The sequence below is a fragment of the Triticum urartu genome, chromosome 2A, assembly GCF_056163025.1.
Source record: "Triticum urartu cultivar PI428250 chromosome 2A, HENAU_Tu73, whole genome shotgun sequence".
Taxonomy (NCBI): domain Eukaryota; kingdom Viridiplantae; phylum Streptophyta; class Magnoliopsida; order Poales; family Poaceae; genus Triticum; species Triticum urartu.
Genome location: NC_141874.1, coordinates 701,380,311 through 701,396,043, shown reverse-complemented (window position 1 = coordinate 701,396,043; position 15,733 = coordinate 701,380,311).

Sequence of the window (15,733 nt, the reverse complement as noted above, 5' to 3'; positions counted from 1 at the left end):
GAGCATGTGGGAGCCATCATGGGTATCCTGATCCCGCTGTTGGTTATTGACCGGAGAGTCGTCTCGGTCATGTCTGCTTGTCTCCCGAACCCGTAGGGTCTACACACTTAAGGTTCGGTGACGCTAGGGTTGTGAAGATATGTATATGCAGTAACCCGAATGTTGTTCGGAGTCCCGGATGAGATCCCGGACGTCACGAGGAGTTCCGGAATGGTCCGGAGGTAAAGAATTATATATAGGAAGTGCTGTTTCAGCCATCGGGACAAGTTTCGGGGTTATCGGTATTGTACCGGGACCACCGGAGGGGTCCCGGGGGCCCACCGGGTGGGGCCACCTATCCCGGGGGGGGGGGGGCCACATGGGCTGTAGGGGGTGCGCCTTGGCCTGTATGGGCCAAGGGCACCAGCCCCTATAGGCCCATGCGCCTAGGGTTTCCATATGGGAGGAGTCCCACTAGTGGAAGGCACCCCTGAGTGCCTTGGGGGGGAGGGAAACCTCCCCTGGCCGCCGCACCAAGGAGATTAGATCTCCTGGGCTGGCGCACCATCCCCCCTTGGCCCTCCTATATATAGTGGGGGAGAGGAGGGATTTTATACCTCAGCCTTTGGTGCTTCCTCTCTCCCCGTTACGTCTCTCTCTCGTAGTATAGGCGAAGCCCTGCTACTGTGACGCCCTGCATCCACCACCACGCCGTCGTGCTGCTGGATCTTCATCAACCTCTCTTCCCCCCTTGCTGGATCAAGAAAGGAGGAGACGTCATCCGTTCCGTACGTGTGTTGAACGCGGAGGCATCGTCCGTTCGGTGCTAAGATCATCGGTGATTTGAATCACGTCGTGTTCGACTACATCATCCCCGTTCTTTGAACGCTTCCGCTCGCGATCTACAAGGTACGTAGATGCATCTAATCACTCGTTGCTAGATGAACTCATAGATGGATCTTGGTGAAACCGTAGGAAATTTTTTTTGTTTTCTGCAACGTTCCCCAACAGTTTTATCCTATGCATCTTCTTCATCGTGATCGCAATTATATATATAATTTTTGGCCTCGCGAAGGAGAAAGCATCGCTCAAGTTTAGGGGAGGCTTAAATCAATGTTATATTCATGCCCCAATCATGAGCTCTCAAGAGAAATGATTATTCAAAAAATTTATGCTCGGCTTTCTGATAACAATCGCACCATGCTTGATACTTCTTGTGCTGGCTCTTTTATGATGAAGACTATTGAATTCAAATGGGATTTATTGGAAAGAATTAAACGCAACTCGGAATATTGGAACCTTGACAAAGGTAAGGAGTCAGGTATGACACATAGTTTTGATTGTGTTAAATCTTTTATGGATACCGATGCTTTCCGTAAATTTAGCACTAAATATGGACTTGACTCTGAGATAGTAGTTTCTTTCTGTGAATCTTTTGCTACTTATGTGAAGGAAATATGCCCTAGAGGCAATAATAAAGTTATTATTTATTTCCTTATATCATGATAAATGTTTATTATTCATGCTAGAATTGTATTAACCGAAAACATAATACATGTGTGAATACATAGACAAATAATATGTCACTAGTATGCCTCTACTTGACTAGCTCGTTGAATCAAAGATGGTTAAGTTTCCTAGCCATAGACATGAGTTGTCATTTGATTAACGGGGTCATATCATTAGAGAATGATGTGATTGACTTGACCCATTCCGTTAGCATAGCACTTGATCGTTTAGTTTGTTGCTATTGCTTTCTTCATGACTTATACATGTTCCTATGACTATGAGATTATGCAACTCCCGTTTACCGGAGGAACACTTTGTGTGCTACCAAACGTCACAACGTAACTGGGTGATTATAAAGATGCTATACAGGTGTCTCCGAAGGTACTTGTTGGGTTGGCGTATTTCGAGATTAGGATTTGTCACTCCGATTGCCGGAGAAGTATCTCTGGGCCCACTCGGTAATGCACATCACTATAAGCATTGCAAGCATTGCAACTAATGAGTTAGTTGCGGGATGATGTGTTATGAACGAGTAAAGAGACTTGCCGGTAACGAGATTGAACTAGGTATTGAGATACCGATGATCGAATCTCGGGCAAGTAACATACCGATGACAAAGGGAACAACGTATGTTGTTATGCGGTTTGACCGATAAAGATCTTCGTAGAATAGGTAGGAGCCAATATGAGTATCCAGGTTCCGCTATTGGTTATTGACCGGAGACGTGTCTCGGTCATGTCTACATAGTTCTCGAACCCGTAGGGTCCGCACGCTTAAAGTTCGATGACGGTTATATTATGATTTTATGTGTTTTGATGTACCGAAGGAGTTCGGAGTCCCGGATGAGATCAGGGACATGACGAGGAGTCTCGAAATGGTCGAGACGTAAAGATCGACATATTGGACGACTATATTCGGACATCGGAAAGGTTCCGAGTGATTCGGGTATTTTCGGGAGTACCGGGAAGTTATGGGAATTCGTATTGGGCCTTAATGGGCCATACGGGAAAGGAGAGAAAGGCCTCAAAGGGTGGACGCACCCCTCCCCATGGGCTGGTCCGAATTGGACTAGGGAGGGGGGCGCCCCCTTCCTTCCTTCTCCTTTTCCCTTCCCTTTCCTTCCCTCCTACTCCTACTACTTGGAAGGGCTCCTAGTTCTACTAGGAAAGGGGGAATCCTACTCCCGGTGGGAGTAGGACTCCCCTAGGGCGCGCCATAGAGAGGGCCGGCCCTCCCCCTCCTCCACTCCTTTATATACGGGGGAGGGGCACCCTAAAGACACAATAATTGATCCCTTGGATCTCTTAGCCGTGTGCGGTGCCCCCCTCCACCATAATCCACCTCGATCATATCGTAGCGGTGCTTAGGCGAAGCCCTGCGTTGGTAGAACATCATCACCACGCCGTCGTGCTGACGAAACTCTCCCTCAACACTCGGCTGGATCGGAGTTCGAGGGACGTCATCGAGTTGAACATGTGTAGAACTCGGAGGTGCCGTGTGTTTGGTACTTGATCGGTCGGATCGTGAAGACGTATGACTACATCAACCGCGTTGTGCTAACGCTTCCGCTTTCGGTCTACGAGGGTACGTGGACAACACTCTCCCCTCTCGTTGCTATGCATCACCATGATCTTGCGTGTGCGTAGGAATTTTTTTGAAATTACTACGTTCCCCAACAGTGGCATCCGAGCCAGGTTTTATGCGTAGATGTTATATGCACGAGTAGAACACAAGTGAGTTGTGGGCGATACAAGTCATACTGCTTACCAGCATGTCATACTTTGGTTCGGCGGTATTGTTGGATGAAGCGGCCCGGACCGACATTACGCGTACGCTTACGCAAGACTGGTTTTACCGCCGTGCTATGCACACAGGTGACTAGCGGGTGTCAGTTTCTCCAACTTTAGTTGAACCGAGTGTGGCTACGCCCCGTCCTTGAGAAGGTTAAAACAGCACTAACTTGACAAACTAGTTGTGGTTCTGATGCGTAGGTAAGAACGGTTCTTGCTAAGCCCGTAGCAGCCACGTAAAACTTGCAACAACAAAGTAGAGGGCGTCTAACTTGTTTTTGCAGGGCATGTTGTGATGTGATATGGTCAAGATGTGATGAGATATAAGTTGTTGTATAAGATGATCATGTTTTGTTGAAGTTATCGGCAACTGGCAGAAGCCTTATGGTTGTCTCTTTATTGCATAAGATGCAAGCGCCAAATAATTTTTTTTTTGAAAAGACAGTAGGAGAGGCTCCTACTGGTTGTATATATTCCTTCCTTTTGTGGCTAGTTACATGTGTGTTACAGAGTAAAGGACATAGCAGAAGCCTGCCATCCCTTCACCCCTGATGGGGTGGAGCTTAAGATGGGTACCAAAACAAGGGTTTACTACAGAAAGGTCAGGGAGGGGGTTTAGGCTAGCGAGTTACAAAAAGTAGTTACAAAAGTTTTTTGTGCCTCCTTCACCCTGTATTGGAGGAGGTCAAAATCACCCTTGAAACGTGCCAACCAGGAGCTAGTGCTGGGGCTGACCCCTCTGAAGTGTTTATTGTTGCGTTCCTTCCACAAACTCCAAGCTGCTGTGAGGAAAATTTCCATGAAGAGATGTCTTCGGTCAGACTCACTAGTTTGTGCGATCAGATCAAGCCTGGAATCAAACCCCGGCCATGCAATGCCGATCTTGTCCCAGCAAGCCTTACTGAACGGGCAGGTGAAGATCATGTGGTCCACTGTTTCTTTAATATGTTGACCACAGAGAAGGCAATCAAAGACCTCACCAATGTTGTAGTGGCGACGCTTCAGCATGTTCCTTGTATTCAGACGATCAAGAAGCAGCAGCCAACCAAAGACTTTAATTTTCATGGTACTTTTAGATTTCCACAGTAGCCTGAAAGTTGGATGTCTCGGGGCCAGCCTAAAGCAGAATTTATAGTAATCAGCAGACTTAAACTCAGTTTGTCCCCAGGTATAGTGCCAAATGTCCGTGGTAGACGTGGAAGGGCGCATGTGTGTGGTTAGGGTTTGCATATCACGGACTTCCGAAAGAGCTTCAGGAGAGAGCGACAGGTGAAAGAGGTCATGCAGCGACGTGCTCTCTAAGAAGTCCTTAATGGACGCATCTTCATGCAAGGCGAAGGAAAAGGCCCGAGGGTGCGACGTCTCAAGGGTGTCATCAAGCCATAGATCTTTCCAAATGAGAGCAGTTGTCCCATCAATCACTTGGACACGTGAAACGCCATGGTATTTAGGTGTAAGTTTAAGCACGTCTCGCCACCAGAACGAGCCCACCGCGTCCAACGCGTGTGGAATTTTACCCGCGTAGTAAGTGTCCCAAAGCAGGTGCACCCACGGGACATCCTTCTTGTTATAGAACTTGTGAAGGAATTTCATGAGTAAAGCTTCATTTTGGAGTTTCAGGTTGATCACGCCAAGGCCTCCATATTTCTTTGGCTTGCAGACCAAGTTCCAAGCGGCTAGAGAGTTGCATTTATCTCCGTGTTCGGTCTTCTTATTCCAAAGGCAGCGGCGACGGATCTTGTCCAGCATCTCAACTATTTGGGGGTGTAACTTTAGGGTGCACATGGCATAAATAAGCAGGGACGTGACGGTTGCATTAAGCCATGAAAGCTTCCCCCCGTATGACATCATGGAAATCGTGGCGGTAAGGCGTCGTTCGGCACTGCAAACGAGAGGCATGAGGTCATGCACCGTAGGTTTGGAGATACCCATTGGAAGACCAAGGTATGTAAACGGCATGGCGCCAACCGAGCAGCCAAAGATTGCAGCGAGCTCAGCAGTTGAGGTATCATCAAGGTTTATAGGGATAAGAGTGGACTTGTTGAAGTTGATCTTAAGACCAATGGACATTGCATAGTCTGAGAGAATGTGCTTGATAATTTCAGCTTGACGTGGGCATGCGGGGAGGGCCAGGATGGTGTCGTCGGCATACTGGATGACAGGATATTCAGATTGACCAGGGCAAGGGAAAGGTAGCTCGATCCTCCCCTGCCTAAACGCATCGTTGATGGCCGCCTGAAGTAGATCAGCCGCAATGACAAAGAGCAAGGGGGAAAGAGGGTCACCTTGGCGTACCCCACTCTTACAATGAAATTGGCGGCCCGGCACACCATTTAGTAGAACAGATGATCTCCCAGAAGAAAAGATACAATGAACCCAGTTAAGCCATTTGTCAGAGAAACCCATATGCTTCATAATGTTGATCATAGGATCATGACCAATAGTGTCAAAGGCTTTCGCAAAGTCCAGCTTGAGCAGAATGATTTTGCATTTTGATGCATGACATTGATGGATATATTGGAAGGCCCAAGCCAGGCAATCTTGGATGGTCCGGCCCTTTAGGAAACCATATTGGTTGCGGTGGACTAGACTCAGGATGATCTTTTGCAGTCGATTAGCCAAGAGTTTGGTGATCAATTTGAGGCAACAGTTTAGTAGTGTAATCGGTCTGTAGTCATTGACTGACAAAGGCGAGTGGATCTTTGGGATCAGAGTAATAAGACCGTCATTGATGCTAGTTAGATCAAGGTCACCTGCGTGAAATTGGGAGCATAGGTTATAAAAATCATTTTTGATCAGAGGCCAGCAAGCCTTGAGAAATGCTCCATTAAATCCATCCGGGCCAAGTGCTCGGTCAGGAGGCATCTCTTTTACAACTGCATCAATCTCTTCATGTGTGAATGGATCTGTTAAGTGTTCCAGATCATTGGAGCGCAGAAGTAACGAAGGTAAGTCAAATTTCATCTCAGCAGGTGATGAGGAACCCAGGCGATTTTTGTAAGTCTAAAAGAGGAGAGCTTCCTTACTAGTGTGATCCTCCACTTGATTGCCCTCATTATCCAAGAAGCTAGCAATATTATTATTACGATAGCGTTCTGTGGCCACAGCCTGAAAAAACTTCGTGTTCTCATCACCGAACTTAATCCAACGAACTGTACATCTTTTCTTCCAGTAGAGCTTTTGATACTGTAAGAGTCTCAGTATATGCTTTTTGAGGATGTTACGAAAATTGCTTTCAGGGATGGTAAGAGGTCGTTTGTTTTCCAGCTCATCAAGATGGGCTAGGGTTTGGTTACAGTTATCAATGGCGACCGTCAAACGAGAGATGGTTTTGCTCCAAATCTTGAGGGCATGTCTGAGTCTTTTGAATTTAGCACAAAGGACCGTGGCAGCATTAGACGAATTCACTGGTTTGTTCCAAGAGGCACGCACAACATCCATGAAACCAGGGTGTAGAAGCCAATAAGATTCGAACCTGAAAACCTTACTGCATGGGATGCATGTTTCAATTGAGACAACACAGGGTATGTGGTCAGAGACAGGCTTACCCAACGGCTTGACCAATGTTTTGGGATACACGGTTGTCCAATGAAGGGATGTAAAAAACCAATCTAACTGCTCAAGAAGAGGATCAAGTTGCATATTACTCCATGTATAAGCTCGGCCTTTAACAGGAAGCTCAATAAGGTTTTGTGCACGTATAATATCATTGAATGTGAACATGTCAGAAGTACTACCGCCAGGTTTATTGCGATTATCAGGCGCATGAATATAGTTGAAATCACCCAGTAAAAGCCAGTCCTAGTCCTGTGAGGCAGGGATGTCTAATTCATATAGCCAATTCGTGTAAGTCACCCGGTCGTCCCCAGTACAGGGCCCATAAATATTAGCTAGCGTCCATGTTTGCCGAGACTGTGTACTGATAAACTGGGTAACAAGTGCAAAATGATCGGAAAATAAAACTGCGCCCGTAAACATTGAGCTCTTCCAGATAGTAACAATACCTCCTGAGGCGCCACGAGAAGGCACAAAAGCAAAGCGATCAAATTGTCTGGGACAACATGTTTTAATAAAAGCAAGATCGAACGAGGTCTTTTTGGTTTCTTGCAAACAAACGATCGCACAACCACTGGTGACAATAGCATTACGAAGTGCTAGTTGCTTAGGTTCAGAGTTCAGACCGCAAATATTCCAAGAAAGAACATTCCAGGAACGCAAAAGAGACATATAAAAGCAGGTAGATTAAGCAGAGGTTGGATTACCACTGCTTCCAGCAGCGGCATCATCAGGGGCAGCTTCAGCGATTTCAGCAGGCGACACAGTGGGAGGTGCAGACAGGAGGACTTCTTCAGTTAATTCAGCAGCAGGGATAGCACACCTGTTAACGCCAACATCTTGCAGAGTAGCAATGGGAGTTGGGGTGGGATATCATCAGAAGCCTGCATAGATGTGGTGGGGGAGGAGGAGTCCACCTGAGGTATGATTCTTGGCTTAACTTTGGAAGTGGCAGTGCGGGCATCAGTGGGCATGTTGACCTTGAAACCATTGTATTTGCTGGTCCTGGTGCTGCGACGAACTTCAACAGTTGAAATTGGCGCCACAGCAGTTTTGGAGCGACGACCACGGGTCACCAAATGACCAGAAGGTATCTCCATGTTGACAGTTGCTAGGCCCAGACCACCCTGCGGTAATTCTGTTATTTGTGAGGAAGAAGAGTCAGGGTCCAGGGGGCATGTGTCAGAGACTATGACAGGCAGAAATTCAGAAGCATCAGAGTGAGGGTCTGCAGATGGCCGTGTCTCCTCTTCAGAAGCAGTCAACTAAAAGTGGGTAGATGGTGGGGCAGACAATGTAGTAGGTGATCCAGTATCCGCAGGTTGGAGTTCCTGAATGACCACAGACGATGGGGGCAGCTGCTCGAAGTGAACTCAAGTGTGATACGAAGAAACCAAGACAGAAACTTTAGCATTCGCAGTTCTCATGCCATAAGCATTGCGCCAGGGCCCCATGGATGCAATCATTGGACGGAGTGCATCAAAGATAAATGTGTTGAGCTGCTGTCTGGGAATTGGGTCTTCAATCAGCAGAGATAGGAGAGCAGAGCCTTGGGTCGAGAGACCAAACTGAATTCCATGATCATGCAGGACAACAGATACAGCAAAGGAATCGGTTGGCACTGGAGAGTCCATAGGCTGCAGAGATTGCTGTGGGAGAATGATCAAATCAGTGGTAGCAGAGCTGCTGTCTTCATCCGCGGTGGAAAAGGAGTCATTCCAGGCTTCAGTTGGGCTGTCAGTAAGGTTATTTTCAGGGAGAATGCCATCTTGAAAGGTAAGGCCTTGAGCAGCCAGCCATGCCTGGTAGTTGACCAAATGTGGTGGGAGCGGTGGAAGGGGAGGTGCAGGCGGCTGCGGCCACGCGCCCCAGGCAGCGTTGGCACCATCAATGTTGTCGTTGTTGACAGCCTCTTCAGGATCAGCAGGAGCAGCATTCTGCACAAGCTAGTTATGCACCTGTTGTTGATACAATTGCTCCGTAGTGATTTCGGGGCCAAACTGAGGGTGAGGATTGCCATCGGGCGGCCGTGGTTCTTCACCAGCAGGCTGAACTTCAGGGAGTAAACCATTCCAGTCATTGCTGCGAAGGATGGTAACTTGCACAGTCCGGCAGTTTCTGGCTCCCCCAAGCTGCCAGATGACGAAGCTCTTCGGAATCAGGCGCAAGCGAAGGACACGGGCTTTGATCAGCATGTATCGACGATCCTGCCTCGGATTGTACCAAGTCACCAGAGATCCAAATCCGCCAAGAGCCTTGGTGATGTAATAGTCGGTCTGATAGTCATATGGGAATCCAAAGAACATCAACCAAACCGCTGGGCCAAGAGTAGTGATGCGGCGATTCAGAGCTTCATCGTGCGGCACAAAGTTGATAAGAAGATCTTCATCTTCAAGCTCAATGGGCGTGTTGACAACAGTGTCACGCAAGAAAGAATCCGCAAAACCAAAAATCCCAATGCCAAGCGGATGATCACTAACTTCAGTAGGGTAAAGCTGAGAGGCATGGAGCGGACCTACGATTGCATTGCGAACAGTAGCACGGCGATGTAGAGGAACATATTCACTGGCCTTCGCAATGGCCAAGAACTCGTGGCTGAGCGGCGGAATTGGCCCGACCACCATCCCGCTGCGCACCACGTGATCCGCCGGTCCAGGCTCGACGGCGAACCCCGGAGGAAGAAACGGAACTGGATTCAGTGGGTAGTTCGCCATTGCCAAGGTCTGCGGGGGTGGCTGGGTTTGGCCAGTGGGCGAGACTGGTGATGGGACTGGGCAGGGGCGCGTCGGTTGAGAACTCGAGGAGGGAGACAGAGCGTGAGGGGTAGGGGTGGAAAGCAGCGTAGATTTGGGAATCCATTTCCATCTTTGGGCGCGGATGCGTCTGTAACAAGATCGATCCACGTGTCCATAAAACCCACAGCTATCAATAACGAGTAAAGAGACTTGCCGGTAACAATATTGAACTAGGTATTGAGATACCGACGATCAAATCTCGGGCAAGTAACATACCGATGACAAAGGGAACAATGTATGTTGTTATGCGGTTTGACCGATAAAGATCTTCGTAGAATATGTAGGAGCCAATATGAGCATCCAGGTTCCACTATTGGTTATTAACCGGAGACGTGTCTCGGTCATGTCTACATAGTTCTCGAACCCATAGGATCCGCACGCTTAAAGTTCGATGACGGTTATATTACGAGTTTATGTGTTTTGATGTACCGAAGGAGTTCGGAGTCCCGGATGAGATCAGGGACATGATGAGGAGTCTCTAAATGGTCGAGACGTAAAGATTGATATATTGGACGACTATATTCGGACATCGGAAAGGTTCCGAGTGATTCGGGTATTTTCGGGAGTACCGGGGAGTTACGGGAATTCATATTGGGCCTTAATGGGCCATACGGGAAAGGAGAGAAAGGCCTCAAAGGGTGGCCGCACCCCTCCCCATGGGTTGGTCCGAATTGGACTAGGGAGGGGGGCGCCCCCTTCCTTCCTTCTCCTTTTCCCTTCCCTTTCCTTCCCTCCTACTCCTACTACTTGGAAGGGCTCCTATTTCTACTAGGAAAGGGGGAATCCTACTCCCGGTGGGAGTAGGACTCCACTAGCGCGCGCCATAGAGAGGGCCGGCCCTCCCCCTCCTCCACTCCTTTATATACGGGGGCACGGGGCACCCCAAAGACACAACAATTGATCCCTTGGATCTCTTAGCCGTGTGCGGTGCCCCCCTCCACCATAATCCACCTCGATCATATCGTAGTGGTGCTTAGGCGAAGCCCTGTGTCGGTAGAACATCATCATCGTCACCACGCCGTCGTGCTAACGAAACTCTCTCTCAACACTCGGCTGGATCGGAGTTCGAGGGACGTCATCGAGTTGAACGTGTGCAGAACTCGGAGGTGCCGTGAGTTCGGTACTTGATCGGTTGGATCGTGAAGACATATGACTACATCAACCGCGTTGTGCTAACGTTTCCGCTTTCGGTCTATGAGGGTACGTGGACAACACTCTCCCCTCTCGTTGCTATGCATCACCATGATCTTGCGTGTGCGTAGGAATTTTTTTGAAATTACTACGTTCCCCAACATTATGTTGATCTCCCCAAGGAGAAGTGGTTTAAATACCATCTTCCCCTAGAAGTGAAAGTAGCTGCACCTATTAAAGTTGAAGAAAAGATTGACACTTATAATGATCCAATTGTTCCTACTTCTTATGTTGAGAAACCACCTTTCCCTGTTAGGATAAAGGATCATGCTAAAGCTTCAAGTGTGGTTCGTAAAAGCAATATTAAAACTTATGCACCTCCTGAGCAAATTAAAGTTGAACCTAATACTGCTATTGTTAAAGATCTCTTGTTTGATAATATTGATGGGCATGTTATTTATTTCTATGATGAAACTGCTAGAATTGCTAAACCTTGTGCTAAAGATAAACCTAGACCTGTGGTAGGCATGCCTGTTATTTCTGTTAAAATAGGAGATCATTGTTATCATGGCTTATGTGATATGGGTGCCATTGCTAGTGCAATACCTATTAGCCTATATAGAGAAATCATGCATGATATTGCACCTGTTGAGTTAGAAGATATTGATGTCACAATTAAACTTGCCAATAGAGATACTATTTCACCAATGGGAATTGTAAGAGATGTTGAAGTCTTGTGTGGGAAAACTAAATATCCTGTTGATTTTCTTGTTCTTGGTTCCCCACAAGATAGCTTTTGTCTCATTATATTTGGTAGACCCTTCTTAAACACTGTTAATGCTACCATAGATTGCAAAAGAGATGTTGTTACTATTGGTTTAGATGATATGACTCATGAATTTAATTTCTCTAAATTTAGTAGACAACACCGTGAAGAAGAATTACCTAGTAAGGATGAAATTATTGGTCTTGCTTCTATTGCCGTACCTCCTAGTGATCCTTTAGAACAATATTTGCTAGACCATGAAAATGATATGTTTATGAATGAAAGAAGGGAAATAGATGAAGTATTCTTTAAACAGGAACCTATTCTGAAACACAATTTGCCTGTTGAAATCCTAGGGGATCCTCCTCCACCCAAGGGTGATCCCGTGTTTGAGCTCAAACCGTTACCTGATACTCTTAAATATGCTTATCTTGATGAGAAAAAGATATATCCTGTTATTATTAGTGCTAACCTTTCAGAGCATGAGGAAGAGAGATTATTGAAAACTCTGAAGAAGCACCGTGCTGCTATTGGGTATACTCTTGATGATCTTAATGGCATTAGTCCCACTCTATGTCAACATAAAATTAATTTGGAAGAAGATGCTAAACCAGTTCGTGATCATCAACGACGGCTGAATCCTAAAATGAAAGAAGTGGTAAGAAAGAAAATACTAAAGCTCCTTGAGGCAGGTATAATCTATCCCGTTGCTGATAGTCAGTGGGTAAGTCCTGTCCATTGTGTCCCTAAGAAGGGAGGTATTACGATCGTTCCTAATGATAAAGATGAATTGATTCCTCAAAGAAGTATTACAGGTTATAGGATGGTAATTGATTTCCGCAAATTAAATAAGGCAACTAAAAAGGATCATTACCCCTTACCTTTTATCGATCAAATGCTAGAAATATTATCCAAACATACACATTTTTGCTTTCTAGATGGTTATTCTGGTTTCTCTCAAATACCTGTGTCAACCAAAGATCAATCAAAGACTACTTTTCCTTGCCCTTTTGGTACTTTTGCTTATAGACGTATGCCTTTTGGTCTATATAATGCACCTGCTACCTTTCAAAGATGCATGATGGCTATATTCTCTGACTTTTGTGAAAAGATTTGTGAGGTTTTCATGGATGATTTCTCCGTTTACAGATCTTCTTTTGATGATTTCTTGAGCAACCTTGATCGAGTTTTGCAGAGATGTGAAGAAACTAATCTTGTCTTGAATTGGGAAAAGTGCCACTTTATGGTTAATGAAGGTACTATCTTGGGGCACAAAGTTTCTGAAAGAGGTATTGAGGTTGATAAAGCCAACTTTGATGCTATTGAGAAGATGCCATGTCCCAATGACATCAAAGGTATAAGAAGTTTCCTTGTTCATGCCGGATTTTATAGGAGGTTCATTAAGGACTTCTCAAAAATTTCTCGACCTCTGACTAATCTATTACAAAAAGATATACCATTCGTTTTTTATGATGATTGTGTAGAAGCATTTGAAATTCTTAAGAAAGCATTGATCTCTGCACCTATTGTTCAGCCGCCTGATTGGAATTTACCCTTTGAAATTATGTGTGATGCTAGTGATTATGATGTAGGTGTTGTTCTATGGCAAAGAGTTAATAAGAAATTAAACATTATTCAATATGCTAGTAAAACTCTATACAATGCTCAAAGAAATTATGCTACCACTGAAAAAGAATTCTTAACAGTTGTATTTGCTTGTGATAAGTTCAGACCTTATATTGTTGATTCTAAAGTAACTATTCACGCTGATCATGCTGCTATTAAATATCTTATGGAAAATAAAGATGCTAAATCTAGACTTATTAGATGGGTTCTCTTGCTACAAGAATTTGACTTACATATCATTGATAGAAAGGAAGCTGAGAACCCCGTTGCAGACAACTTGTCTAGGTTAGAGAATGTGCTTGATGACCCACTTCCTATTGATGATAGCTTTCCTGATGAGCAATTAAATGTCATAAATGCTTCTCATACTGCTCCATGGTATGCTGATTATGCTAATTACATTGTTGCCAAGTTTATACCACCTAGTTTCACATACCAGCAAAAGAAAAAGTTCTTCTCTGATTTGAGGCATTACTTTTGGGATGACCCACATCTTTATAAAGAATGAGTAGATGGTGTTATTAGACGTTGTGTACCTGAGCATGAATAGGAACAGATCCTACGCAAGTGTCACTCCAAAGCTTATGGAGGACACCATGCTGGAGATAGAACTGCACATAAGGTATTGCAATCTGGTTTTTATTGGCCTACTCTCTTCAAGGATGCCCGTAAGTTTGTCTTATCTTGTGATGAATGTCAAAGAATTGGTAATATTAGCAGACGTCAAGAAATGCCTATGAACTATTCACTCGTTATTGAACCATTTGATGTTTGGGGCTTTGACTATATGGGACCTTTTCCTTCCTCTAATGGATATACACATATTTTAGTTGATGTTGATTATGTTACTAAGTGGGTAGAAGCTATTCCAACTAGTAGTGCTGATCATAACACTTCTATTAAAATGCTTAAAGAAGTTATTTTTCCAAGGTTTGGAGTCCCTAGATATTTAATGACTGATGGTGGTTCACATTTTATTCATGGTGCTTTCCGTAAAATGCTTGCTAAATATGATGTTAATCATAGAATTGCATCTCCTTATCACCCACGGTCTAGTGGTCAAGTAGAATTGAGTAATAGAGAGCTCAAATTAATTTTGCAAAAGACTGTTAATAGGTCTAGAAAAAATTGGTCCAAGAAACTTGATGATGCATTATGGGCCTATAGAACTGCATATAAAAATCCTATGGGTATGTCTCCGTATAAAATGGTTTATGGAAAAGCATGTCACTTACCTCTCGAACTAGAACACAAGGCATATTGGGCTATTAAAGAGCTCAATTATGATTTCAAACTTGCCGGTGAGAAGAGGTTATTTGATATTAGCTCACTTGATGAATGCAGAACCCAAGCCTATGAAAATGCCAAGTTGTTTAAAGAAAAGGTTAAAAGATGGCATGATAAAAGGATACAAAAGCGTGGGTTTAATGTAGGTGATTATGTATTGCTATACAACTCTTGTTTAACATTTTTTGCAGGAAAAATTCTCTCTAAATAGGAAGGTCCTTACGTTATCAAGGAGGTCTATCGTTCCGGTGCCATAAAAATTAACAACTTCGAAGGCACAAATCCGAAGGTGGTGAACGGTCAAAGAATCAAACATTATATCTCAGGTAATCCCATAAATGTTGAAACCAATATTATTGAAATCGTAACCCCATAGGAATACATAAGGGACACTTTTCGGAACGTTCCAGACTCCGAAAAGGAATAGGTATGTGGTACGGTAAGTAAACCGACTCCAAAACGTTTTTAAGGCAATATTTCTCCGTTTTGGAATATTTAGAAAAATAGAAAAATAAGAAGCAGTCCGGGAAGGACACGAGGGCTCCACGAGGGTGGAGGGCGCGCCCCCTGCCTCGTGGGCACCTCATGTGCTCTCCGGACTCTGTTTTCATACATGACACGTATTTTGGTCGGTAAAAATTCATTATATAATCTCCCGGAGGTTTTGACTCCTGTATCACGCAAAAAATCTCCTGTCTTTGTTTCGAGCTGTTTTCTGTCAGGGTTGTCAAGGCCAGGCACTATGTCGTCTCCCTCCTCCTCCAACCATGAGGGCAACGATGCTTGGCTAATGAAGATAGAGCTGAATAGAGAAGAACCCATGGAGATCCACAAGGATGAAGGGATCAAGAAGGCCATGGAGGACCAAGTTCCGGCAACAGAAGACACCCTTCAACTTGATCACAATCTTCTTACCCCAACAGAAATCGAAGCTTTCAAGATGATTGAGTTAGCTCGTATACAAAATAAGTAACTCACACGTGAAAATATTTTGTTGAAGGAGCACATCATTGCACTCAAGGGCATTATCCGCAAGTTAGAAGACCTCCTACGCTCGATGTGCGACTATCCATCATCAACAACTCCACCTTCTTCACCAACAAAGGAGACATAATCACATGGGTATGGGCACTCCCCTTGGCAACTGCCAAGCTTGGGGGAGTGCCCCGGTATCGTATCACCATCACTTTTATCTTTACTTTTTTCCTTAGTCCGATGTTTTTGGTAATATCTTGATCTAGTAGAATAAAAGTTCTTAGTATGATCTAGTTGTGAGTTTTGCTTTATAATCCTTC